Consider the following 26,568-nt stretch of genomic DNA (forward strand, 5'->3'; position numbering starts at 1 on the left):
AACGACCCATTGGGCTTCGGGATCAGAAAGAGGGAAGAGTAGTGACCCTGACTCCTCTCCGATGACGGAACTTGAGTGATAGCTCCCAAATGCAGCAGATTTCTTACCCCCTCCAGCATTCTCTCTTGAAGGAGAGGGGAAGGTTGATTTGAGCCGAAAAAATTTTGAGGTGGGAGGGAGGAAAACTCTATCTTGTATCCTACCGACAACAGGTTTAGGATCCAAGGGTTTGTTGTTACAGATTGCCACTGAGGTACAAAATGCTCTTCCTCCCACCAACCAGCAGTCATTGCTTTTTGACAGATTGAGAGGGATTGAGGAGGAAATCTTTACCTTTCCCTCCTTTGGGGTAGCTCCACCTACCCATTTTTCCTTTCCCTCTATAATTTGACCTTCCTTGGGGACAAAAAAAAAAAGTTTTTGCACGTTTTTTAGCTTTCTCTTCTGGAAAAACTTTATCATCCGCAGCCTTTCCTAAAATATCTTCCAAAAAAGGCCCAAATATATATTTCCATATACAAGGTATGGCACAAAGTTTATTCATGGAAGTGGGATCCCCTTTGCAAAATTTGAGCCATAAAGCTCTTCTGGATGAATTTGATAAGGAAGCACACTTAACCGCCATTCTCACAGATTCCGCCGAAGCATCTGCCAAAAAAACTGCTGCCATTTTTAACATGGGTACAGAAGCCAATAAGTCCTCTCTAGGCGTTTTATTCTCAATGTGTTCTTCTAACTGAGAAAGCCAGATAAAAAGAGCTCTAGCTACACTAGTAGCTGCTATGTTCGGGTTCAAAATGGCGGTAGATGCTTGCCAGGTTTTTCGTAATAGACCATTTTTCGATCCATGGGGTCTTTGAGTTGGCATGAATCTTCAAAAGGAAGAGATGTTTTCTTTACCACTTTTGATAATTGGAAGTCTATTTTAGGAATGTCATTCCATAATTCGATGTCTTTTCCCTCAAAAGGCAATCTATTTTTTATTTCCCTGGGAATTTGTAATTTCCTTTCAGGGTCCTGCCATTCATGCAGAATCAGACTTTTCAGATTTTCATGGATAGGAAAAACACTTTTTTTTTGCCGGTTTTAACCCGCCAAACATTTGATCCTGGATGGACGTAGGTTTATCAACCTCCTCTAACCCCATAACACCTCTGACTGCCTTGACCAAAATATCAGTATCCTCTGCTGAGAAAAAATATTTTACATTTTCCTTAGGAGGAACAGAAGACACTTCGCCCTCTTCCACCCCTTCAATATCTGATCTGGAGACAAGATCATCCTCCTCTGAATCAGATATATCCATAATTTTTGCTCTTTTAGCAGGAGTAGCATACTGAGATGGAACTACGGGGTAGTTACTAGGTGGAAGAAAGGCGGCAGTACCAATTGCAGACAGTAGTTTTGGATGGCAGACAGTAATTTTGGATAAGTATTAACATCCAAAGGAGCCACTAAATGAGAACCAGATGGCATTTCAGCAACACCAGGATTTTGAAGAGGATTAAAATCCGCTAAAGAAGCCTGATTTTCTTGGCGTATAAGCGACCTCAAATCCTCAGAAGATCCCAACTTTTCCTCTTGTACCACTTTTGAAATGCATTTTTACATAAGGATTTTCCTTTCTCTGGAATTTTAGCTAGGCACATAACACATTTCTTTTTAGGTTTCTGAGAGGTTTCCTTGTCTCCCTGAAAGAGAAAAGGGACCCACTAAGTAAAAGAGGAAACATATCTTTGCAGGCCTCCATAAGCAGGAAAGATATTACTTAAAGAGACCAAAGGAACAGGCTGCTCCGCAGAATCAGCTCTGGAGGAAGCCTGAGAGTCCATGGTTAGAATAGAAACACAGCACAGACACAGTGGAGATGCTGGTTCCCTACCTTTATGCTCTGCAGTTTGAATTTTGGCGCCCCGTGACATCACTTCCGATCCGCTGCATTTCCGTACTGCCCGGAACCGAAGTTTCTTGCCTGGTTCCCGGGGGACCACGCAAGCTGCTGCACAAGGACGCAGCCAGCCAGGAAGTGCCACCGGAACTCTGCTACAGCACGCCCGCCGCACATACAGAGCTCCGGTATCCCCCAGCAACATGCGGCCCCAGAGATGTGGGAAGCCTGCACGCGAAGCACAGGGATCCCGGGACCAGACGAGGGGAGGCCGCACTAAAGAAAGGAGGCCTCCCCTCCTGTACAGGTACATTAACCCCCTCAGGAGCGCCGTAACCCGTACTCCCGGAGGCAGGGGAAAGAGGACCCCCGCGACCATAGGGCTTTCATAGGGGAGGGAAACAGCAATAGCCCCGGTCCCCTAGCCCAGGGAAAAAATTAAAAACAAAAATAAAATAAAAAAGTTTAACCCAAAAAATAGGAGCCCCATGAAGCTCCGCACTGTCCTGGACCTAATAGGAAAAGGAAAACACTGGGGAAGGTGCCGGGGGGAGGGGCTTTTAACCCTTTTCTGTTTCCTTTTCCTATTAGGTCCTATGGGACCATCTCTCATGTGGGCTGTCATGGTGGACGATATGTAAACATACCTTAACTATGGTCTACACCAGTAGCCTCACAGCTTCAGCCCTCCAGATGTTGCAAAACTACAACTCCCAGCATCCCCGGACAGCCAATAGCTGTCCGAGCATGCTGGGAGTTGGAGTTTTGCAACATCTGAAGGATCGCAGTTTGGAGACCACTAGTATAGACCATAAAAGGATGAGCAAGGGTCTATTCAAACGGCAGAATTTCCGCTTGCAAAATTCCACTTGCGGGATACCGCCTCAAATTAATGCCCATAGACTTCTATGGGATTCCGCACGCCCACTGACACTTCTGAACGTCCGCTTGCGGAATTCTGCTAACGGAAATTCTGATGTGTGAATAGACCTAAAGGGTCATACAGGTGGATTTATTTGCGGGTTTCTTGCTGCGTATTTGAAAGGGGGCGGACTCTTCTCGGCTGTCCGCAACAGATTTTCTGCTGCATAATTTCCATGGAAATTACGCAGCGGAAAATCTGCTGCAGACAGCTGAGAAGAGCCTGCCCCCTTTCAAATACGCAGCAGGGAAACCCGCAAATAAATCCGCCAGTGTGAACGTACCCCAAGTCTGGAAATGCATTGCATTACCTATTATGAGTTACAGCCTACTCCATAGCTATATTCATTATACTGCCTTCTGCTAATGGGTAACGAGCTTGTCAACAGGCACCTTTCTGATCTATTTTAGGGTCCGGACTTCAGAAAGAGTCAAAAAAATTAAAAATAAATTACATTCAGTCTAGTACATCTATTTATTGTAAACTGTAACATGGGTTCAATAGGGAACGTACACTTAGGGCATGTTCACACAGAATTGCTACTATGGATTTTTTTTGCAGAATGTATTAATATTGTAAAGGAAAAAAAAAAAAAAAAAAAAAACATTAGCAACTGTAAATTTATTGCAGATTTTGACTCCCCCTTAGGGTACATTCCCATGTGCATATTTTGCAGACAATAAGTCAAAATTAAATGCAGAAAATCTGCATGTGTGAACATACCCAAACTCAGTGGGGAAAATGTGCATTATTTGAGTCATCTTCAGTATAAGGCAGTGCTTTTTTTCCCCCAACCAGGGTGCCTCCAGCTGTTGCAAAACTACAACTCCCTTCATGCCCTGACAGCCAAAGGCTGCATGGGCATGCTAGGAAGCTATAGTTTTGCAAGATCTGGGGGCACCCTGGTTGGGAAATACTGCTGTAAGGGAACACGAAAAAAACTGTTTGTCAGGAAGGAAAACTGGCAGAAAAAATGTATGTACGTCCTTATACTGTGATATTTTTCTGCTGCTATATAAATATATGTATACACTTATGGCCGATTGTCTTTCTAGTCTTCCCAGTTTCCTATTCTAGTAGGACTGACTTATCTGGAATGTGAAGGCCCAAAACCAGAGGCGTAGCTTGTAGCTTCTGGGCCCCGATGCAAAATCTGCAACAGGGCCCCATATGCCAATTAAAATACTTGTCTCTTATGGGGCAGATGTGTTATGGGACCCCCTTAGGCACCAGGGCCCCAATGCCACTGCTACCTCTATAGCTACGCCCCTGCCCAAAACTACTGCAAGACACAACAGCACATATATATATATATATATATATATATATATATATATCAAAGTGGTAACGTAAAGTCCATAACCCTACCCTACTTTATAGAGAAATATGCCTCTATACATCCGGAAATGATACCATTGGCTTCCTGACTGTGACTTATGTAAGGGTCTGGGGGGTTATCACCCAATAGCCCCAATGGGTGCATATAATGGCAGCGTATATGACAACATATGGCATGCCATGGATCTAGTTGTTTGTATGGAACAAAAAAAAAAAGATTAAAAAATATATTTTTTTATTTTTGCAAAAAGTCGTGAACCTGTCACGACAGAGTGGACAGCACTAAGGTGATCACGTAATAGTGACATATGCCATTACTATACATGACGGATACTATAAACCTGAAGATGTCACCAATACGTCTCGAAGCACCAGTCCTATAGAGAGGTTAGGCGCACATGGTGCCAGTGTGTGCATGTCTTGGAACCAGTGTGTGGCCTCCTGACAGCTCCACCATGGTGTCACCACACAGGGACATGTCAGAGCCAGCAGCCACATGGTATGAGACACTGGAGCACCCTGGTTGGGACACATGGAGTTAACAGGGGGTTACACTAAGTAATATGCACCTATCTAGCGCCATCATCTGCCCTGGTGTAGTACAATACATCACCTGAACCTACATGTATCATAATGAGCAGGGCAGAGAGGTGTTATGTATACTCCCACTAGAATAGAATATTTTTTTTGTGTTGTACCCCCTGCTGAAAAGGAGTAGACCAATGGTTCCCAACCAGGGTGCCTCCAGCTGTTGAAGAACTACAACTCCCAGCATGCCCAGACAGTCAAAGGCTATCCGGGCATTGTGGGAGTTGTAGTTTTGCAACAGCTGGAGGCACCCTTGTTGGGGAAGACTGGAGTAAACAGTGACAGGCCGCCCCAGCAATGAATGTCCCGCTTTTACCTGCAGAATCCTTCTCTCTTCCGATCCCCCATGTTGTTTCAAGCCATAACTCCCCAGAGACGAGCGAAGAGGCAGCCACCCTTGTGTGCTCGGCTGTAGGCAGGCTGCTAGCCGCCCAGCATGGCAGCCCGCGGGCTATGTACAGGACAGACCTATAGGAGAGGGAGCGAGCGCCGCACCAGATCCCGGGTCACAGTCTGAAGTAGATCCCACAGAGGTCAGGGAGTTGTCGCCGCTGGGTCCCCGCTGCTGGCTGCACGAGCCGCGCTTCCCATGCTGAGAATGATGCGTTATGTAAAGGATGTGGGATCGTCTAGCAGTCCTGCAGTGTCCTCTGCATGTGGCGGCGGGGTCACCAGTCAGGGCTGTCACTGGAGCCCGCACTGCAATGTACACAACGTGCACTGCTCCTCCTCCCGCTCTACACACTGACAGCACGCCACTGCACGGGCATAGCAATGTACACTGCTGCCGCACGGGCTAAACTGAAAGTGACTAAAGTCCCTCTGACCAGGGGGAGGAGCGAGCACTGCCCCAGCTGCATGTATGCTGGGCGCTGTTCACACGGGTCGGCTTTACAAACTGCAAAAACAAAGTGTAACTGTCCTTAACAAAAGCGTTTTATAAAATGTAGATAATAGCATTATATGGATGTGTGTAATATACATTGGTTAAAAAAAATGTATATTTTTGGGTGAAAAAATTATGTCTCTGCAGCTATTGCCTGTGTGTCTCTATGAGGAGACCAAATACAGGAAGTGAGGGCACAACAAGCAGGGCTCTGTGCAGACTTCTGGCTTGTCAATCATTAATGTACAGAGCCCTGCTTGTCCTCAGTGTACAGAGCCCTGCTTGTCCTCAGTGTACAGAACCCCGCTTGTCCTCAGTGTACAGAGCCCCGCTTGTCCTCAGTGCACAGAGCTCTGCTTGTCCTCAGTGTACAGAACCCTGCTTGTCCTCAGTGCAAAGAGCCCTGCTTGTCCTCAGTGTACAGAGCCCTGCTTGTCCTCAGGTACATAGCCCTGCTTATCCTCAGTGTACAGAGCCCTGCTTGTCCTCAAGTACAGAGCCCTGCTTGTCTTCAGTGGACAGAGCCCTGCTTGTCCTCATTGCACATAGCACTATTTGTCCTCAGTGTACAGAGTCCCGCTTGTCCTTAGTGTACAGAGCCTTGCTTGTCCTCATTGCACAAAGCACTATTTGTCCTCAGTGTACAGAAGCCTGCTTGTCCTCATTGCGCAGAGCACTATTTGTCCTCAGTGCACAGAGCCCTGCTTGTCCTCACTGCACAGAGCCCTACCATGCTTGTCCTCATTGCACAGAGCACTATTTGTCCTCAGTGAACAGAGCCCTGCTTGTCCTCAATGTACAGAGCCCTGTGTGGTGAGGGTGTGGTGAGGGTGTGATGAGGGCAGATGGAATTACTCTAGGAGCAGATGGCATTAACCACTTGTGTTTGTGACGCAAGGGCATGGTTTATCCTCTACACCACCCGAGGATAATAATAATGACTAGTGTTGAGCGGCATAGGCCATATTCGAATTCGCGAATATTCGCGAATATATGGACGAATATTCGCCATATTCGCGAATATTCGCATATTCGCAATATTCTCGTTTTATTTTTGCACATGCGAATTTTCGCGTGTGCGAAAATTACCATATGCGAAAATTACCATATACAAAATTAACATAAGCAAACATTCGCATATGCGAAAAGTAGCATATGCAAATTTTCGTATATGCGAAAATTCGCACACCGGTCTCATACAGTAGTATTAGAGCCTTCTTTACACCACACAAGCTGGAAGCAGAGAGGGATGATCACTGTGATGTGTACTGTGAAAAAAACAAAAAAAAAAACGAATATTCGTAATTACGAATATATAGCGCTATATTCGCGAATATTCGCGAATTCGCGAATATGCGATATTCGCGAATAAAATTCGAATTGCGAATATTCGCGAGCAACACTAATAATGACTCCGATGCCAAGTTACGGAACAACGGCAGCTTTACTGAGTCAGACAGGTGTAACAGTCTGTACAGCTTAGCCAGGCCCAAGGAGGTGACTAGTGACTTCAGAGACCTTAGGGCTTTCTGGGACTTATAGTGGACTTGGACAATTTGGACGCAGGCCACACTGACTTGAGACAGGATGACTTGGACTGACTTTACCATGACAGACTATGACTGACTTCACCCCCTCTGCAGCTTACCAGGCTTTGACTTGACCTGTGGGGCAATGGACTTGAGAATCCGTGGCTGGACTGACTTTAGGCCTCTTCTGGACTCCAGACACACACCTAGAAGTTGACCTTACTGTTCCTTAGCAAATACTAAGAGAGTAAGGCTAGGTTCACACTGCGGAATCTCCAGGCAGAAAATTTCCACCCAGAGATTCTGAGTGCGACTAGCGCCGACTGAATCAGTCAGCGCTAGGACCGCGCAGACACTGCAGTCTCCAATAGACTGCAATGTGTTCCACAAGTTTTTCCGCCTGAAGAATGAGCAACATCATTCTTCAAGCGGAAATTTTCAAGCGGATTTTCCGTTCACAAATTCCACTACACAAATTCCAAAGTGTGAATTTGTGAACGTTAACCCATTCACTACACTATACATTTTAGTAAGCGGAATTTCTGCCTGCAATTTCAAAGCAGAATTGCAGGCAGAAATTCTGTAGTGTGAACCTAGCCTTACTCCGCCCCTAGACAGCTTATCCCCTATCCAAAAGATAGGGGATAAAATGTCAGATCGCTGTGGTCCCACTGCTGGGGACCCCCGGGATTGCCGCTGCGGCACCCCGCTGTCATTACTGCACAGAGCGAGTTTGCTCTGCACGTAATGACGGGCAATACAGGGGCCGGAGCATCGTTACGTCATGGCTACGCCCCTCGTGATGTCACGGCCCGCCCCCTCATTACGAGTCTATGGGAGGGGGCGTGGCGGTCGTCACGCCCCTGCCATAGACTTGCATTAACCCCTTAAGGACCCAGCCATTTTACACCTTAGGACCCGGCCATTTTTTGCACATCTGACCACTGTCACTTTAAACATTAATAACTCTGGAATGCTTTTAGTTATCATTCTGATTCCGAGATTGTTTTTTCGTGACATATTCTACTTTAACATGGTTGTAAAATTTTGTGGTAACTTGCATCCTTTCTTGGTGAAATATCCCAAAATTTGATGAAAAATTTGAACATGTTGCATTTTTCTAACTTTGAAGCTCTCTGCTTGTAAGGAAAATGGATATTCAAAATAATTTTTTTTATTCACATATACAATATGTCCACTTTATGTTTGCATAATAAAATTTACATGTTTTTACTTTTGGAAGACACCAGAGGGCTTCAAAGTTCAGCAGCAATTTTCCAATTTTTCACAAAATTTCCAAACTCACAATTTTTCAGGGACCAGTTCAGGTTTGAAGTGGATTTGAAGGGTGTTCATCTTAGAAATACCCCACAAATTACCCTATTATAAAAACTGCACCCCCCAAAGTATTCAAAATGACATTCAGTCAGCGTTTTAACCCTTTAGGTGTTTCACAGGAATAGCAGCAAAGTGAAGGAGAAAATTCACAATCTCCATTTTTTACACTCGCATGTTCTTGTACACCCAATTTTTTTTTATTTTTACAAGGGGTGAAAGGAGAAAATGCATACTTATATTTGTAGCCCAATTTCTCTCGAGTAAGCACATCATATGTCTATGTAAAATGTTCGGCGAGCGCAGTAGAGGGCTCAGAAGCGAAGGAGCGACAAGGGGATTTTGGAGAGTACGTTTTTCTGAAATGGTTTTTGGGGGGCATGTTGCATTTAGGAAGGCCCTATGGTGCCAGAACAGCAAAAAAAAAAAAAAAAACACACATGGCATACCATTTTGGAAACTAGACCCCTTGAGGAATGTAACAAGGAATAAAGTGAGCCTTAATACCCCACAGGTGTTTCACGACTTTTGCATATGTAAAAAATAAAAAAATAAAAATTCACTAAAATGTGTGTTTCCCCCCAAATTTCACATTTTTGCAAGGGTTAATAGCAGAAAATACCCCCCAAAATTTGTAACCCCATCTCTTCTGAGTATGGAGGTACCCCATAAGTTGACCTGAAGCGCACTACGGGCGAACTACAATGCTCAGAAGAGGAGTCATATTTGGCTTTTTGAGAGCAAATTTTGCTCGGGGGGCAAGTCGCATTTAGGAAGCCCCTATGGTGCCAGAACAGCAAAATAACCCCCACATGGCATACCATTTTGGAATCTAGACCCCTTGAGGAACGTAACAAGGGGTACAGAGAGCATTTACCCCCCACTGGTGTCTGTCAGATCTTTGAAACAATAGGCTGTACAAAATTTTTTATTGCACAGCCCACTGTTCCAAAGATCTGTCAGACACCAGTGGGGGTAAATTCTCACTGCACCCCTCATTACATTCTGTGAGGGGTGTAGTTTCCAAAATGGGGTCACATGTGGGGTTTTGTTTTTTTTGCGTTTGTCAAAACCGCTGTAACAATCAGCCACCCCTGTGCAAATCACCTCAAATGTACATGGTGCACTCTCCCTTCTGGGCCTTGTTGTGCGCCCCCAGAGCACTTTGCGCCCATATATGGGGTATCTCCGTAGTCGGGAGAAATTGCATTACAAATTTTGTGGGGCTTTTTTCCCTGTTACCTCTTGTCAAAATGAAAAGTATAGGGCAACACCAGCATGTTATTGTAAAAAAAATTTTTTTTACACTAACATGCTGGTGTAGACCCCAACTTCACCTTTTCATAAGGGGTTAAAGGAGAAAAAGCCCCCCAAAATTTGTTAGGCAATTTCTCCCGAGTACGGCGATACCCCATATGTGAACTGTTGCCTTGAGATACGACAGGGCTCCAAAATGAGAGCGCCATGCGCATTTGAGGCCTGAATTAGGGATTTGCATACGGGTGGACATAGGGGTATTCTACGCCAGTGATTCCCAAACAGGGTGCCTCCAGCTGTTGCAAAACTCCCAGCATGCTTGGACAGTCAACGGCTGTCCGGCAATACTGGGAGTTGTTGTTTTGCAACAGCTGGAGGCTCCATTTTGGAAAGAGTGGCGTACCAGACGTTTTTCATTTTTATTGGGGAGGGAGGCTGTGTAGGGGTATGTGTATATGTAGTGTTTTTTACTTTTTATTTTATTTTGTGTTAGTGTAGTGTAGTGTTTTTAGGGTACAGTCACACGGGCAGGGGATTACAGCGAGTTTCCCGCTGCGAGTTTGAGCTGCCGCGCAAAATTTGCTGCATCGCAAACTTGCAGCCTGATACTCACTGTAAGCCCCCTGCCCATGTGAATGTACCCTGTACATTCACAGGGGGGGGGGGGGGACCTCCAGCTGTTGCAAAACTACAACTCCCAGCATGCACAGTCTATCAGTCTATAGTTTTGCAACAGCTGGAGGCACACGGGTTGGGAAACACTGAGTTAGGAAACAGACAATGTTTCCCAACCAGTGTGCCTCCAGTTGTTGCAAAACCACAACTCCCAAACATTCTCAGGCATGCTGGAAGTAGTAGTTCGGCAACATCTTTATAGCCAGATGTTGCCGAAGTACAACTCCCAGCATGCTTGGAGTTACAGTTTGCAGACCACTAATACAGTGGTTTCCAATCTGTACCCTTCCAGATGTTGCAAAACTACGACTCCCAGTATGCCAAAACTGTCCAGGCATGCTTGGAGTTGTAGTTCTGCAACATCTGAAGGGCCAGATGTTACAGAACTACAACTCCCAGCATGCCTGGACAGTAAAGGCATGCTGAGGATGTGTAGTTTTGCAACATCTGAAAGGGCACAGTGGTCTCCAAACTGTGGGCCTCCAGATGTTGCCAAGGGCTGTCTGGGCAAGCTGGGAGTTGTAGTGTAAGGGGACCAGATGGAGCAGTCCAGATCGCTTTACGGCGGTCTGGACTGCTGCAAAGGTCCTGCGCCGCCGCCGAAGATCAACTCACCTGTCGCCACCGCCGCCATCTCCGCCGCCGGGATCCGGGTCTTTAGGGACGAGGTAAGTACCGGGGCCGGGCCCCAGCACTCCCCTGTCATCTGCCGCATCCTCCGGCCTTCCTCCCGTCCTCTCCGGACTTCCCAGGCCGGGCAGGGCGGGAGGAAGTAACCGCCCCCCCCCTGCGATTGGTCGGTTAACTAACCGAAGAAACACAGCGGATATGAGGAGGTGGCAGGCTTGCCACCTCGCTCCTATACTCCAGCATGGTCTTGGCTGTCTGTGACAAACGGGATCATGCAAAATTACCGGGCGGTCGAGTCCCAGAGACCCGATCAGCACGGTATCGCCGCAGATCGCAAGGGCGATTTCCCTCGCGATTTGCGACAATCGCCGATATGGCCCCCCTCGGCGTTTGGCCTGGATGCCTGCTGAAGCATTTCAGCAGGCATCCGCTTCCGATCTCTGCCCGGCGCGCGGCAGGGACCGGAAAACGCCAGGACGTACAGGGACGTCCTGAGTCCTTAAAGCCCAGGGTGCGGGGACGTCCCCGTACGTCCTGGGTCCTTAAGAGGTTAAGGGGGCGGGCCGTGATGTCAAGAGGGGCGGAGCCATGAAGTCACACTGCTCCGTCCCCTGTATCGCCCGTCATTTCGCACAGAGCGAAATCCCGGTGTCCCCAGCAGCGGGACCACAGCGATCTGACATCTTATCCCCTATCTATGTCTAGAGGCGGAGTACCCCTTTAAGAGAGTGAGCTAGAATTCCGCTTAGGAATTTTGGTCCGAAATTCTGGTGCACCCAAATCCCATTGCTGGCAATGGGAATTCCGCTGCACAGTGCACATTACGGAATTTCAACGGCGGACGTTCCATCAGCAAAGGATTGGTCTTGTTTATTCTTCAGGCGGAATCCGCAAAGTCCACATGGTCCTTATTCGTTCAGCACTGGTTGCCCTCGGAATCTCTGGCCGGATCTTGTCTGTCCAAAAATTCCATAGTGTAAAACCCAGCCTAAGTAAGGCTCACACTACGATTTAGCAATACGGTCGCCAGATCAGTTTTTATTGCCGGACTAAAAACCTTGGTCTGGCAACAAAATTGATACAGTTCCTAAATGAGTCGACCAGAGTGACAATCTGACTCCGTCAGCTTATTCAAGTTAATGCGATGCAGCACGGGTCTGGCGGGGATACAGCAGTAGCCGGTATTTAAATTCGCTAAATCATGGTGTGGATGCACCCTAAGTCTTTGTTTTCACTTGATCAAAACTTGGAGATTTGTTTGGGGCTTTTTTTTTCTTGATGTTTTTTTGCTCAGTGGCAGTTTTAGAATATTGCAGCATTTAAGTTAAAATCGTGTTGTTTTTTTTAGGAAATGGGATTTTTTTTCCCATAGACTTTTATGGGAGAAAAAAAAACTGAATACGGATTTAGCATTTTCTATGGCGTTCAATTCTTCAATTTAAAAGAGATATCCAGTGCTAAAAAACGTATCCCTTATCCTAAGGTTAGGGGATAAGTTTCAGATTGCGGGGGGTCCGACCGATCTCCTGTACGGGGCCCCGGCAGCCCGCGGGAAGGGGGCCTGTTAACCACCTCATGATGCAGTGGCTGACACACCCCTCAATACAACTCTATGGCAGAGCCGGAGCGCTGCCTTCGGCAATCTCCGGCTCTGCCATAGTGATGTATTGAGGGGGCGTGTCGGCCGCCGCTTCATGCGTTGGCCGACACCCGGTATCTGGCCAGCGAGCCGGGGCCCCATGCAGGAGATCGCAGGGGGCCCCAGCGGGGATCTAAAACTTATTCCCTAGGGGATAGGTTTTTAGCACTGGACTACCCCTTAAAACATGATAAAATAATCACATGATTTGTAATAAGAAAAACACAGGGAACCCCATAAAAAAAAATTATAATAATACATTTTTGTGCTTGCGGTTTTTTTTCCCTCCTCACCTTTTAAAATCCATAACTCTCAATTTTTACTTGAAGACCCATATGAGGCTTGCTTTATGCGGGACCAATTGTTCTTTGTAAAGACACTTTTCATTTTATTACAAAATCTATGTCAAGGACAAAAAACTAAATTATTTGTGTAGCGGAAGTAAAAAATAAAGCAATTTTGCTACTTTTGGGGTGTTTGTTTCTACACAGTGCACTTTATAGTTAAAATGACATGTTATCTTTATTCTGTAGGTCCATACAATTACTACAACACCCAGTTTATATAGCTGTTGTTTTATTTTACTATAAAAAAAGTTAGAGCTTTTTCTAATAAAATCAGTATGCTTAAAATTGTCATCTTCTGACCCCTATAACTTTTTTTATTTTTACATATAAAGGAATGTATGAGGGCTCGTTGTTTTGAGCCCTGATCTCTAGGTTTCATCAGTACCAGTTTTGTTTTTTACTTTTTGTTTTTTATTTATAAATTTTTTATGGTGTATGAAGTGGCTAAAAATCTGTAATATTGGATTTTTTTTCCATTTACATCATTCATATTTTAATAGCTCAGATATTTCTGCTTGTGACGATACCACATACGATTATATTTATCTTTATTTCCATGATTTCATTTGAAATATGGGAAAAGGGGAAGGGGCTTATTTACATTTAACATTTTTTTTTACTATTACTATTTTACTAGTACAGGTTGCCATGGCTTTCTGTATTTACGGAACACCGACTGGACAGAGGTGGAGGGTAAATGACATCCAGCCATCATCCTAGCTTGTAGGGACCCTGGAAATACCCTAAGGAGGTCCCGATTAGCCCTCCTAAACCCACCAGACCCAATCATTTTAACTTTTACATCCTACAATTAACTTTGATTGCAGGATCTTAAGAGTAAATGCGGGCATCAGCGCCATTGCCGCTACCAAACGTTAATGGTAAATCTTGGCTGGTGAATTAATCTCTTGTCACGTTAACCCCTTAAGGACCGAGGGTTTTTCTGTTTTTGCATTTTCGTTTTTTCCTTCTTGCCTTTAAAAAATCATAACTCTTTAAATTTTGCACCTAAAAATCCATATGATGGCTTATTTTTTGTGCCACCAATTCTTCTTTGTAATGACGTCAGCCATTTTGCCCAAAATCTACGGCGAAATGGAAAAAAATTGAAGAAAAAAAACGCTGTTTTGTAACTTTTGGGGGCTTCCGTTTCTACGTAGTACATTTTTCGGTAAAAATGACACCTGATATTTATTTTGTAGGTCCATACGGTTAAAATGATACCCTACTTATATAGGTTTGATTTTGTCGTACTTCTGGAAAAAATCATAACTACATGCAGGAAAATTAATACGTTTAAAATTGTCATCTTCTGACCCCTATAACTTTTTTATTTTTGTGCGTATGGGGCAGTATGAGGGCTCAATTTTTGCGCCGTGATCTGAAGTTTTTAACGGTACCATTTTTGCATTGATAGGACTTATTGCACTATTTTGGATTTTGGAATTTTTTTGCGCGTACGCCATTGACCGTGCGGTTTAATTAACAATATATTTTTATAACTCGGATATTTCCGCATGCGGTGATACCATATATGTTTATTTTTATTTACACTGTGGTTTTTTTTTTTAGGGGAAAAGGGGGGTGATTCAAACATTTAATAGGGAAGGGGTTAAATGATTTTTATTCACTTTTTTTTGCAGTGTTATAGCTCCCTTAGGGACCTATAACACAGCACACACTGATCTTTTACATTGATCACTGGTATCTCATAAGAAACCAGTGATCGATGATTCTGCTGCTTGACTGCTCATGCCTGGATCTCAGGCACTGAGCAGTTATTCGGCGATCGGACAGCGAGGAGGCAGGTAGGGATCCTCCGGCTGTCCTGTAAGCTGTTCTGGATGCTGCTATTTCGCCGCGGCTATCCCGAACAGCCCACTGAGCTAACCGGCATACTTTCACTTTCACTTTAGATGCAGCGTTCAACTTTGAACGCCGCGTCTAAAGGGTTAATAGCCACGGGTCCCGGCCGCACGTTATAGATCTGGAGCGGGCATATGACGTTCCAGTACTTGTCCTTCCATGTCCTTAAAGTATTCCAGCTCATGACATAATTAAACACTGTAAGACAGGAAGGGGTTAAAAAACACAGGAGCAAAAAATAAGGGGGAAGTTTTTGTGGTATATTTTTTTCTAGCCAAAAAAGACACACAAAAGGTGTGCAGAATCCCACCCTTAGGCACCATTCTCACAGTGCAGGCTGCCAAAAATTTTGTCTGCCACTGCCAGAGGGCCCTGGGCAAAGAGGAGGCCTGTCCGGCACACTTGCTCAATAATGGGGAATCTAGAACACTTGTACCAGATTTCCAAGCAAGCGGGCTCTGTGAGTGTGCTCGGCCATCTGCATGATGCCTGTTTTCTATTGGCCACATGCCGTTCCTATATTAGGCAGGTATATTCATATGTATATACAGTATGTTTTTCTATGTATGTATGTGATACCATGATTGCATTTTTTCACTAAATTGTATTGCTTTATTCAACTTTTGAATAAATACCGTAGATTGCTAATGATTAATAATTGATATGTACATGTGACTCACATAAATATGGGCACACACTGTCACTATTTATGCTTAACCCCTTAAGGACTGAGCCCTTTTTCACCTTAAGGACTCGGCCATTTTTTGCAAATCTGACCACTGTCACCTTAAACATTAATAACTCTGGAATGCTTTTAGTTATCATTCTGATTCCGAGATTGTTTTTTCGTGACATATTCTACTTTAACATAGTGGTAAAATTTTGTGGTAACTTGCATCCTTTCTTGGTGAAAAATCCCAAAATTTGATGAAAAATTTGAAAATTTTGCATTTTTCTAACTTTGAAGCTCTCTGCTTGTAAGGAAATGGATATTCCAAATATTTTTTTTTATTCACATATACAATGACCGAGATTTATCAAACTGTGTGAGAGATAAAATAGAGAGATTTTCCCACAGCAGCCAATCACAGCTCAGCTAACAAGCTGAGGTAAAGTGAAACCTGAGCTGTGATTGGTTCTTGTGGGAAAATCCCTCTACTTTTTCTCTCACACAGTTTGATAAATCTGGGCCAATATGTCTACTTTATGTTTGCATCATAAAATTGATGTGTTTTTACTTTTGGAAGACACCAGAGGGCTTCAAAGTTCAGCAACAATTTTCCAATTTTTCACAAAATTTTGAAACTCGCTTTTTTTCATGGACCAGTTCAGGTTTGAAGTGGATTTGAAGGGTCTTCATATTAGAAATACCCCATAAATTACCCCATTATAAAAACTGCACCCCCCAAAGTATTCAAAATGACATTCAGTAGGCGTTTTAACCCTTTAGGGGTTTCACAGGAATAGCAGCAAAGTGAAGGAGAAAATTCACAATCTTCATTTTTTACACTCGCATGTTCTTCTAGACCCAATTTTTGAATCTTTGCAAGGGGTAAAAAGGAGAAAATTTTTACTTGTATTTGAAACCCAATTTTTCTCGAGTAAGCACATACCTCATATGTCTATGTTAATTGTTTGCATATGTTAAAAAAACAAAAAAAAAACAATTTTACCTAAAATACTTGGTTTCCCAAAAGTTTTACATTTTTAAAAAGGGTAATAGCAGAAAATACCCCCCAAAATGTGATGCCCAATTTCTCCCGATTCAGAAAACACCCCATATGGGGGTGAAAAGTGCTCTGCTGGCGCACTTCAGGTCTCAGAAGAGAAGGAGTCACATTTGGCTTTTTTTAAGGAAATTTTGCTCTGGGGGCATGCCGCATTTAGGAAGCCCCTATGGTGCCAGGACAGCAAAAAAAAAAAAACACATGGCATACCATTTTGGAAACTAGACCCCTCGGGGAACGTAACAAGGGGTAAAGTGAACCTTAATACCCCACAGGTGTTTCACAACTTTTGCATATGTAAAAAAAAAAAAAAAAAATTACCTAAAATGCTTGGTTTCCCAAAACATTTTCATTTTTACAAAGGGTTAAAGCAGAAAATACCCCCCAAAATTTGAAGCACAATTTCTCCCGATTCAGAAAACACCCCATATGGGGGTGAAAAGTGCTCTGCTGGCGCACTACAGGTCTCAGAAGAGAAGGAGTCACATTTGGCTTTTTGAAAGCAAATTTTGCTCTGGGGGCATGCCGCATTTAGGAAGCCCCTATGGTGCCAAACAGCAAACACATGGCATACTATTTTGGAAACTAGACCCCTCAGGGAATGTAACAAGGGGTTAAGTGAACCTTAATACCCCACAGGTGTTTCACGACTTTTGCATATGTAAAAAAAAATTTTTTTTTTACCTAAAATGTTTCTTTTCCCAAAAATTTTACATTTTTAAAAAGGGTAAAAGCAGAAAATACCCCCCAAGATTTGGAACACAATTTCTCCCGAGTACGGCGATACCCCTATATGTGACCCTAAACTGGGCTCCAAAGTGAGAGCGCCATGCGCATTTGAGGCTTAAATTTGGGATTGCATAGGGGTGGACATAGGGGTATTCTACGCCAGTGATTCCCAAACAGGGTGCCTCCAGCTGTTGTAAAACTCCCAGCATGCCTTGACAGTCAGTGGCTGTCTGGTAATATTGGGAGTAGTTGTTTTGCAACAGCTGGAGGCTCCGTTTTGGAAACCGTGGCGTACCAGACGTTTTTCATTTTTATTGCGGAGGGGAGGGGGGCTGTGCAGGGGTATGTGTATATGTAGTGTTTTTTTACTTTTTATTTTATTTTGTGTTAGTGTAGTGTAGTGTTTTTAGGGTACAGTCGCACGGGCGGGGGTTCACAGTAGTTTCTCGCTAGCAGTTTGAGCTGCGGCAGAAAATTTGCCGCAGCTCAAACTTTCAGCCCGATACTTACTGTAAACCTCCGCCCATGTGAGTGTACCCTGTACATTCACATTGGGGGGGGGGAACATCCAGCTGTTGCAAAACTACAACTGCCAGCATGCGCTGACAGACTATACATGCTGAGAGTTTTAGTTTTGCAACAGCTGTAGGCACACTGGTTATGTATCACTGAGTTTATGACCTTACTCAGTGTTTCAAAACCAGTGTGCCTCCAGCTGTTGCAAAACTACAACTCCCAGCATGTACGGTGCATGGTGTAAGGTGACTGCTGGGAGTTGTAGTTTGCAACAGCTGGAGGCACACCGGTCGTGAAACACTGAGTTAGGTAAAAAAAACTCTGAGTTTCACAACCAGTGTGCCTTCAGCTGTTGCAAAACTGCAACTCTCAGCAGTCACCGACAGCCAATGGGCATGCTGGGAGTTGTAGTTATGCAACCAGCAGATGAACCACTACAACTCCCAGCATGCATTTTAGCTGTTTGTGCAAGCTGGGAGTTGTAGTTATACAACAGCTGAAGGTACACTTTTCCATAGAAAAAATGTGCCTGCAGCTGTTGCAAAACCATAAGTCCCAGCATGCCCATAAGGGAATGCTGGGAGTTGTGGTGGTCTGCCTCCTGCTGTTGCATAACTACAGCTCCCAGCATGCCCTTTTTGCACGCTGGGAGCTGTTGCTAAGCAACAGCAGGAGGCTGTCACTCACCTCCTGCTGCTGCTCCGTCGCAGGACAGTCCCTCGCCGCGGCCGTCGCTCCTGGGACCCCGATCCCAACAGGGACGCCGGGGACCGGGGTCCCCAGCACCCGGGGTGCCTATCCCGCACCCGCTCACGTCCGCCGGAAGAGGGGCGGTGCAGGAGTGACACCCGCAGCAGGCGCCCTGATTGGTCGGCCGGTAAACCGGCCGACGAATCAGGGCGATCGTGAGGTGGCACCAGTGCCACCTCACCCCTGCTGGCCCTGGCCGATCAGCCAGTAATTCCGGGTCGCCGGGTCACTGGATACCCGATTGACCCGGAATCGCCGCAGATCGCTGGACTGAATTGTCCAGCGATCTGCGGCATCGCCGACATGGGGGGGCATAATGACCCCCCTGTGCGATATGCCGGGATGCCTGCTGAATGATTTCAGCAGGCATCCGGCTCCGGTCCCCAACCGGCTAGCGGTGGGGACCGGAATTCCCACGGGCGTATGGATACGCCCTGCGTCCTTAAGGACTCGGAATGCAGGGCGTATCCATACGCCCTGCGTCCTTAAGAGGCTAAAGGGGTACTCCGGTGAAAACCTTTTTTCTTTTAAATCAACTGGTGGCAGAAAGTTAAACATATTTGTAAATTACTTCTATTAAAAAATCTTAATCCTTCCTGTACTTATTAGCTGCTGAATACTACAGAGGAAATTCTTTTCTTTTTGGAATGCTCTCTGATGACATCACTAGCACAGTTCTCTCTGCTGACGTTATTATAATAATAACGCTTTATTTATTGTTGTCCTTAGTGGGATTTGAACCCAAGTCCCCAGTACTGCAAGGCAGAGAGCACTGTGCTCGTGATGTCATCAGTGTTCCAAAAAGAAAGGAATTTCCTCTGTAGTATTCAGCAGCTAATAAGTACTGTAAGGATTAAGATTTTTAATAGAAGTAATTTACAAATATGTTTAACTTTCTGCCACCAGTTGATATAAAAGAAAAAAGGTTTTCACCAGAGTACCCCTTTAATAAAGACTGTACAGACAGTCAAAATGTTGCATCGCTGTTTATGAGGAAATAAACTACACTTGCTTCACTTGAAATCGGAGTGTTATGGGATATTTACATTGTTCTACCTACAACTGTTGCCTGTGACCTAGGCTGTGATTGGACCAGCTTGCACCCATAGCAACCACTGTACATCGTATGGTAGTGCTGTTCCTGTCTACTTTTATGTATCCTTGGTCTTGGAGCCTGCACCCACCACTTCCTCCTCTTCGGGTCTGCCACTGCCAGAGGGCCCTCGGCAAAGAGGAGGCCTGTCCAGCACACTTGCTCAATAATGGGCAGTTCCAGGCAAGCGGGCTCTGTGAGTGTGCTTGGCCAGCAGCATGATGCCTGTTTTCTATTGGCCACATGCCGTTCCTATATTAGGCAGGTATATTCATATGTATATACAGTATGTTTTTCTATGTATGTATGTGATACCATGATTGCATTTTTTCACTAAATTGTATTGCTTTATTCAACTTTTGTATAAATAGATTGCTAATGATTAATAATTGATATGTACATGTGACTCACATAAATATGGGCACACATTGTCACTATTTATGCTTAATAAATACTGTACAGACGGTCAAAATGTTGCATCGCTGTTTATGAGGAAATAAACTACACTTGCTTCACTTGAAATCGGAGTGTTATGGGATATTTACATTGTTCTACAACTGTTGCCTGTGACCTAGGCTGTGATTGGACCAGCTTGCACCCATAGCAACCACTGTACATCGTATGGTAGTGCTGTTCCTGTCTACTTTTATGTATCCTTGGTCTTGAAGCCTGCACCCTCCACTTCCTCCTCTTCGGGTCTGCCAACCCGTGTTAGAAGGATGGATCCGGCCACCATGGCATCTGGTATTTTGAGCACTGTGGAAGGTGATGCCTCCTTTCTGCATGCTCCTTCATCATTGGACTTACAGAGGCAATATGAAGCTGAGACCAAAAGACTGCTATCATTGAAATTGCATCTCATTACACTTAGTGAGTACTACAGGTCCCAGAGTATCACTCGAGGCATGAGGGTGCATCTACAAGACAACGCATGAAAGGGAGATACTGATTTCTGCATGAGGTATAAATCCATAGCTAAAAAGTTTGCCTTGGATCTTATCATTCTCAATATTGCATTTCTTTAAAAAGATATCTCTGTTACTAATGCTAAAGTCACAACCATGGAAGCTACCCGAAGACTGTGCTATCTGAGAAAGATTCCTCTAAACTCTGCTCTAAACAATCCACCTTTTTGGGCAAATTAAAAACAGAACAAGAGAACATCAAAAGACACAAAAGGTTCTGGGATTCCCAGAATTATTTGATCTGTCGAGTATGTAACTAGGGGAACCAGTCTGCTGGATCCAGAAAGACCAGACGCCAAAGGGATCAATCTAATACCCCACGCCAGACTACACGTTCTCAAGATTCTGCTTCTTCCACTTCTCCAGCACAAAATTATTTTTTTAGGGGTATGCCAGAAAAACAACAACCACCCATCAGAAGGACAGGCAGCCACTGGGGGCGATCCCGCAAAAAACAGCAGTCAGCGCGTGGCGAGAACAAATCAACAGAAGTCGAGAGATTTGAAAAAACTGTGGTAAATATCTCTTCCATTACTTTATCTGAGTCACAATGCAAATTATTGTCAGAGGGACTGAGCTTTTGTCCGTTTAGCCAAGTTAATTGGTTTTAACTGGAATTAGACTGCATCCAGTTCTTCAGGAAATTGAGACTTAAAGTCTGGTTTCACAATAATCCGCCTGGCGTTTGTACACATACAAATGTACCTAATTCACAATTTCGTGCATGTGATTTTGTTGTTAAAATTCCTAGTACCTTTTCTCCTCGGGTTCATTCACCCATTATTGATACATTCTGCACACTGGTGAAAAAAGACATAGAGTCACTCAGGGTCACTGATGACTCTTTTAACACATGTAGACAATCATGGGCTGTATATCTTTTCAAATAAATTCCATCACTCACATTTAGATGGTTCGCATTTTTTTCGGTTTATTCAAGTCTTTCAGCAGTTACATCTGCATCATTCGATAGGATGTCGGCACACATCCAGTCTAGCAGAGGTCTTAACGCACTAGCAGGGACCCATCAGGGTCATGACGCGACGTTTCAGGGGACCTCCCTCTTACTCATGCGTATTAGATCCTGGCTATCCAAGGGAGGATATAGGAATCTCACACCTGGTCTTACCAATCAATTGGTCTCAGGTAAAGGAATGTGTTTTTTTTTCTATGTGTTTTATCCAAATGGACATCTATTAAATTATTGTTGTAAAATATATGTGAGATTTCCAATCATATCCTAGGATATAACCTATAGTTTCATTACAAGAAGGCTTTATAACTATAAACTTCATTTAAACCTGATGGGGAAGTCGTTTCCATATAACTAATCTAATAGGTTTCCCTTTGCAAGAGACGCGTGCGGTTTTGAACGTCATTCGTCTCTGTGTGAATTTGTTCTAAAATTTGCCAACGGAGTTCATTCACATTGTGCTTTGCATCTAAGAAGTGTCTCGCTACTGTTGTCCCGCTATATTTAGTGGATTCACCTACTGTTTTAGTTGTTAATGCTTTTCTAATATTGTTTTTATGTTCCCCTATCCTTGTTTTAATTTTTCTACTAGCCTGACCAATATAGTTTTTACCGCACGGGCATTTCAACATGTAAATTACGTTTTCCGTGTCGCATGTGAAGAAACCGCGACAGGGGATCTTTAAACCTTTTTTTAGGGTGGTGGATATTATCACCTTTTATTATATTATTACAATGGGGACGTGATAAGCAAGGACATGTACCTTTTCGTTTACTTCCTAAGAATGTCTGATAATCTTTTTTCTTTTTTGCAATATCACCTCGTATTACCATATTGCCTATAGTTTTTCCTCTGTTGTGTATAAACATGGGTGGTTCTTTAAACAATTTCCCATATTTTGGGTCAGATTTTAATATTCCCCAGTATTTGTTAATAGTTTTTTTTAATTAAATTAGTGTGTCTATCGTACGTACCAATGTACATTACTCTGTCATTTTTCCTTTCTTTTTCTCTTTTTTCTTTAATAGATCTGCTCTGTCTAGAACGGATACTTCTTCTTCTACTTTTTTTTAGTTCTTTATTAGAATATCCTCTATTTTCAAATTTTTTAATTTTTTTATTTTTTTCATATTCATCATTTTTATTAATTATTCTTTTCGCTCTAATATATTGGCTTGACTCTTTTAACACATGCAAACATTACCCATGACCAAATAATTGCCATTAATGAACTTGTCCATGATCACAATCCTATCATCAAGCCTGCTGATAAAGGGGGTGCGTTTGTTATCGTGGACAGTTCAAAATATATCGCCGAGGTCATGAGACAACTGGGAGATGTGTCCACTTATGTATTACTACAGAAAGACCCCAAACATGATATCCAGAGAAAAATGTATATGCTGTTGGTGGAAACATAAAATTCAGAGATCACAGACAGAGCATTGTTTATTTTTTTGACGGTATTGTTTCTTATTACACATATGATATACTTTCTCCCAAAGATTCACATATCTTTAATTGACCCCCTGGAAGACCTATTGTCTCTGGGCGGAGGTCACTCACGAGTCACATTTCTATTTTTCTAGATCAACTTTTGCATCCTTATGCACAGAGGGCTCTTTCTTATATCAAGGATACCTCTGATTTTCAGAAAAAAATTTAAAACATCACAGTACCTGACAACACCATACTAGCCTCTCTGGATGTCACAAGACTATATACATCTATTCCCCATTCCTTGGGAATACAGGCGATACACACCAGTACAAATCACTCTCATCAAAATTGGTCTTACTATGTAATTATTTTATGATTAATGACAGCTTCTATATTCAGACATCGGGTATGGCCGTAGATGTGGCGCCTACCTACGCCATTGTGGTCATGGCTGACTTGATGGAGACATCGTCCTATGCATCCCACCACACCAGACACATGTTGACGTGGTGGAGGTACATCAACAATGTTTTCCTCCTTTGGACTGGCACTGAAACACAACTGCTTGATTTTTTGATTTTTTTTTTAATGGAATTAATGGACACATACAATTTACTCAGACACATTCTACAACGTCAGTACAATTTCTGGATACTTTAGTCATCTTACAAAACAGTAAACTCAGTACCGAGTTATATGTCAAATCCACTGACCGTAACTCCATTTTACGTTATGAGAGTCATCACCCACGCCCCATGGTAAAATTGCTCCCAACTAGTCAAATGTTAAGGGCCCGACGGATTATTAGTGTTGAACACAAGGTCGAGCCAGCACTTAACAAAATGGTACACAACTTAATTGAAAGAAGGTATCCCAAATCTCTGGTTTTGATAAGTAAAGAGCAAACTATTACATTTAACTGTGCACAGTTATTGCATGAACCCTGACCAAAATAAAACTGCCAGCAACCGTATCAGCTTCGTGTCTACATACAACAATAAATCTAACTCTATTGCCGAGTGATCAATAAAATTGGGACATAGTTAAGGACAGCTTTACTAACATCAATGAGTTCCAATGTAATCCCCTTATGTCATATTGTAGACCCCCGAACCTGCGGGACAAGCTTGTTAAAACGGATGTGTCTCGACAAGCTCAATTAACAGGAGACTGCATACGGGTTTCCTCCAAACATTCTCCCAGCCCTCTGGCAGGGAGTACATGGTGTGCTCTGTGGTGGCCATTGTTTCTGTGATGCTTTGTCTGTGGGGTGGTGCAGCCCAGAGCCAGGGGCTTGGTTGGGCAGCAGTGGGGCTGCCTGGCCACTGTCTCGGAGGCAGTGGTCACCGCCCGATGCTACACCAGTGTTAAGTTAGTGACCCACTCTAACTAGGTGGCCTTGACGTGGTGAGTGGGCTTGTACTTTTTGATCAAAATGTATACTAACAACATGTTAGTTTATTAAATTATGCTGAGAAGCAAGTAGATCAAAATACAAATGGTGAATGTGCGGTTATGTTTCTCTATTTGTGTTGGACAAGCTCAGTGGGACAACAAAAGTATTTGACCATTGCCAATAAAGGCAGTTACCCCTGCCGTAACTGCATCAATTGCATACGTATGAACAAACATGGAACTACAAGATTAGGTGGTATCTGACATGTACATCCACATTAGTGGTGTATGTATATTGATTTGTCCATGTAATCTCCTGTGTGTGGGGGAGACGACACTGGATTTCAGAACACGCTTTAACCATCACAGGAATACAATCCGCAAAAGCGTATGGATCTGCCAGTATCAAAAGATTTTATTGAGGCGGGACACAGTGAGAATGATCTTAGGTTCACCCTCTTGAATCATGTGCCAGTTGGGGGCGACAGAGTGAGCAGACTAAAACGGTGTGAATTGAAATGGATCCATAAATTAGGTTCTCTCCGCCCACATTGTCTTAATGTAGATTTTACGGTTACACCAGGGATTTACATAATCCAGTGTTATCTTTTTAACTCACTCTCTAGAATGACAATGAGGGGCATTTACTAATCTTTTACTATGTAGTCTGGTTTTTACCCTGTTTTTTTCTACTTAATTTTTGACTATGTGCGACAAATTTACTAAATTGTTGAACAGCATTAATAAATTTGGCACACATAGGCAAAAGTGGGAAATTTACTTCATGTAGTAGAAAAAATAGTCTGTACCTTTTTCCTGCTGTCTGAATAGGTTTGGCTGCTAGGTTTCCTTCTGGATCTTTTGTTTTTGAGTTTTTTTTTTAGCTTTTTCACCACATCTAAATAATTCAATAACTACAGTGGTCCCAGGACAACCATTGTAAGTTGAAACCATTGTATGTTGAGACCATAACTCTATGGAAACGTGGTAATTGGTTCTAAAGGCACCAAAATGTCATCCAAAATAGGAAAAAGTGACAAAGAAAAATAAGTAGATAACTAATATAGATAAAGCAAATCCTTACATATAAAAGTAATAAAGATCTGCTGGGAGCTGTAAATCACTGTCTATGTCAGTGTTTCCCAAGCAGGGAGCCTCCAGCTGTTGCAAAACTATAAAGATGATGAGATTTCACTAAAGCAGTAGGTATGCTGCTATTTACAAGAGGGTTGGATGCCATAACCTTGATGGGTGGTGAGAGATAAAAGGGAAACATGTTTTCATCTTTCAGGAACAATATACAGGTACAGAGCCCAGGCTCTCTCAGGCTTTGCCATTTTCTCCTGCACATAGCATGCTAAGCCCACGCCCAAGCTGTAATTCATCTTTGGTGTCTAGTACTAGAGATGGAATTCCCCAAACAACATTCAGCAGAGAGCAGTTTGTAGGAAAGTGACCTTAGGGGTGTACAGCTATTTTTCTGGGGTAAGGAGTATTTTGGTAAATTGATTTACAAATATGTTAGGAATTACATAGGTAAAGTGTACCTGGCACTTAAAAAGCTTTTGACATGTCCTAGAGACATGTCAAAAATTTTGAACAGTGGCGGTCTAAGTGATCAGCAATCCACCGATCTAAAGTCCATGTGGCTTCTACATGCTCTGTGTAATGTGGACGAGACATGCTCCATAGAGTTACACAGAGAGTGTCTCTTGAACATGTGACACAGAGCCAGGAGAGAATGCGCTGAGTGCAGACACCTCCCACTATGAACACTCAACCGATTAAAACTTTTGATATGTCTCCAGGACATGTCAAAAGTTTTTTCAAGTGACAGTGACCATTTAAGCATGTGGCACTCCCCCAATGCATTGCCTTTTTTTTTTTTTTTAACTAAGAAATCATCAGAATGTTGAACTTAGCTTTAGATACAGAAGTAAAAGCATAACTCAAAGTCATTACTAATAATAGGTACCTGCAAAGTTACTCAGCTCTTCATGTATGCTGTGAAGTGTCTAAAAATGTTAGAAGTTAGAGCTTCCTTATATAAAAAGTGAGAGATCCCAATGTAATTCAGTC

The 26,568-nt window shown here is 43.4% G+C and overlaps 1 protein-coding gene across 4 annotated transcripts in view; it reads right to left on the bottom strand.

Annotated features, from left to right (window-relative positions):
• SH2B3 (SH2B adaptor protein 3) overlaps window positions 1-26,568 on the bottom strand; it is a 337,860-nt gene that overhangs the window by 194,968 nt on the left and 116,324 nt on the right. Inside the window, exon 1 of one of the 4 annotated variants that reach the window (XM_056536389.1) lies at window positions 5,053-5,517. The exons of the other annotated variants lie outside the window; for them this stretch is intronic. The gene's annotated coding sequence lies outside the window, so the exon portion shown is untranslated. Of the gene's footprint in view, window positions 1-5,052; window positions 5,518-26,568 lie in introns of those variants that run through there. 4 annotated transcript variants of the gene reach the window in all.

Source organism: Hyla sarda, chromosome 1 (assembly GCF_029499605.1).
Source record: "Hyla sarda isolate aHylSar1 chromosome 1, aHylSar1.hap1, whole genome shotgun sequence".
NCBI lineage: Eukaryota > Metazoa > Chordata > Amphibia > Anura > Hylidae > Hyla > Hyla sarda.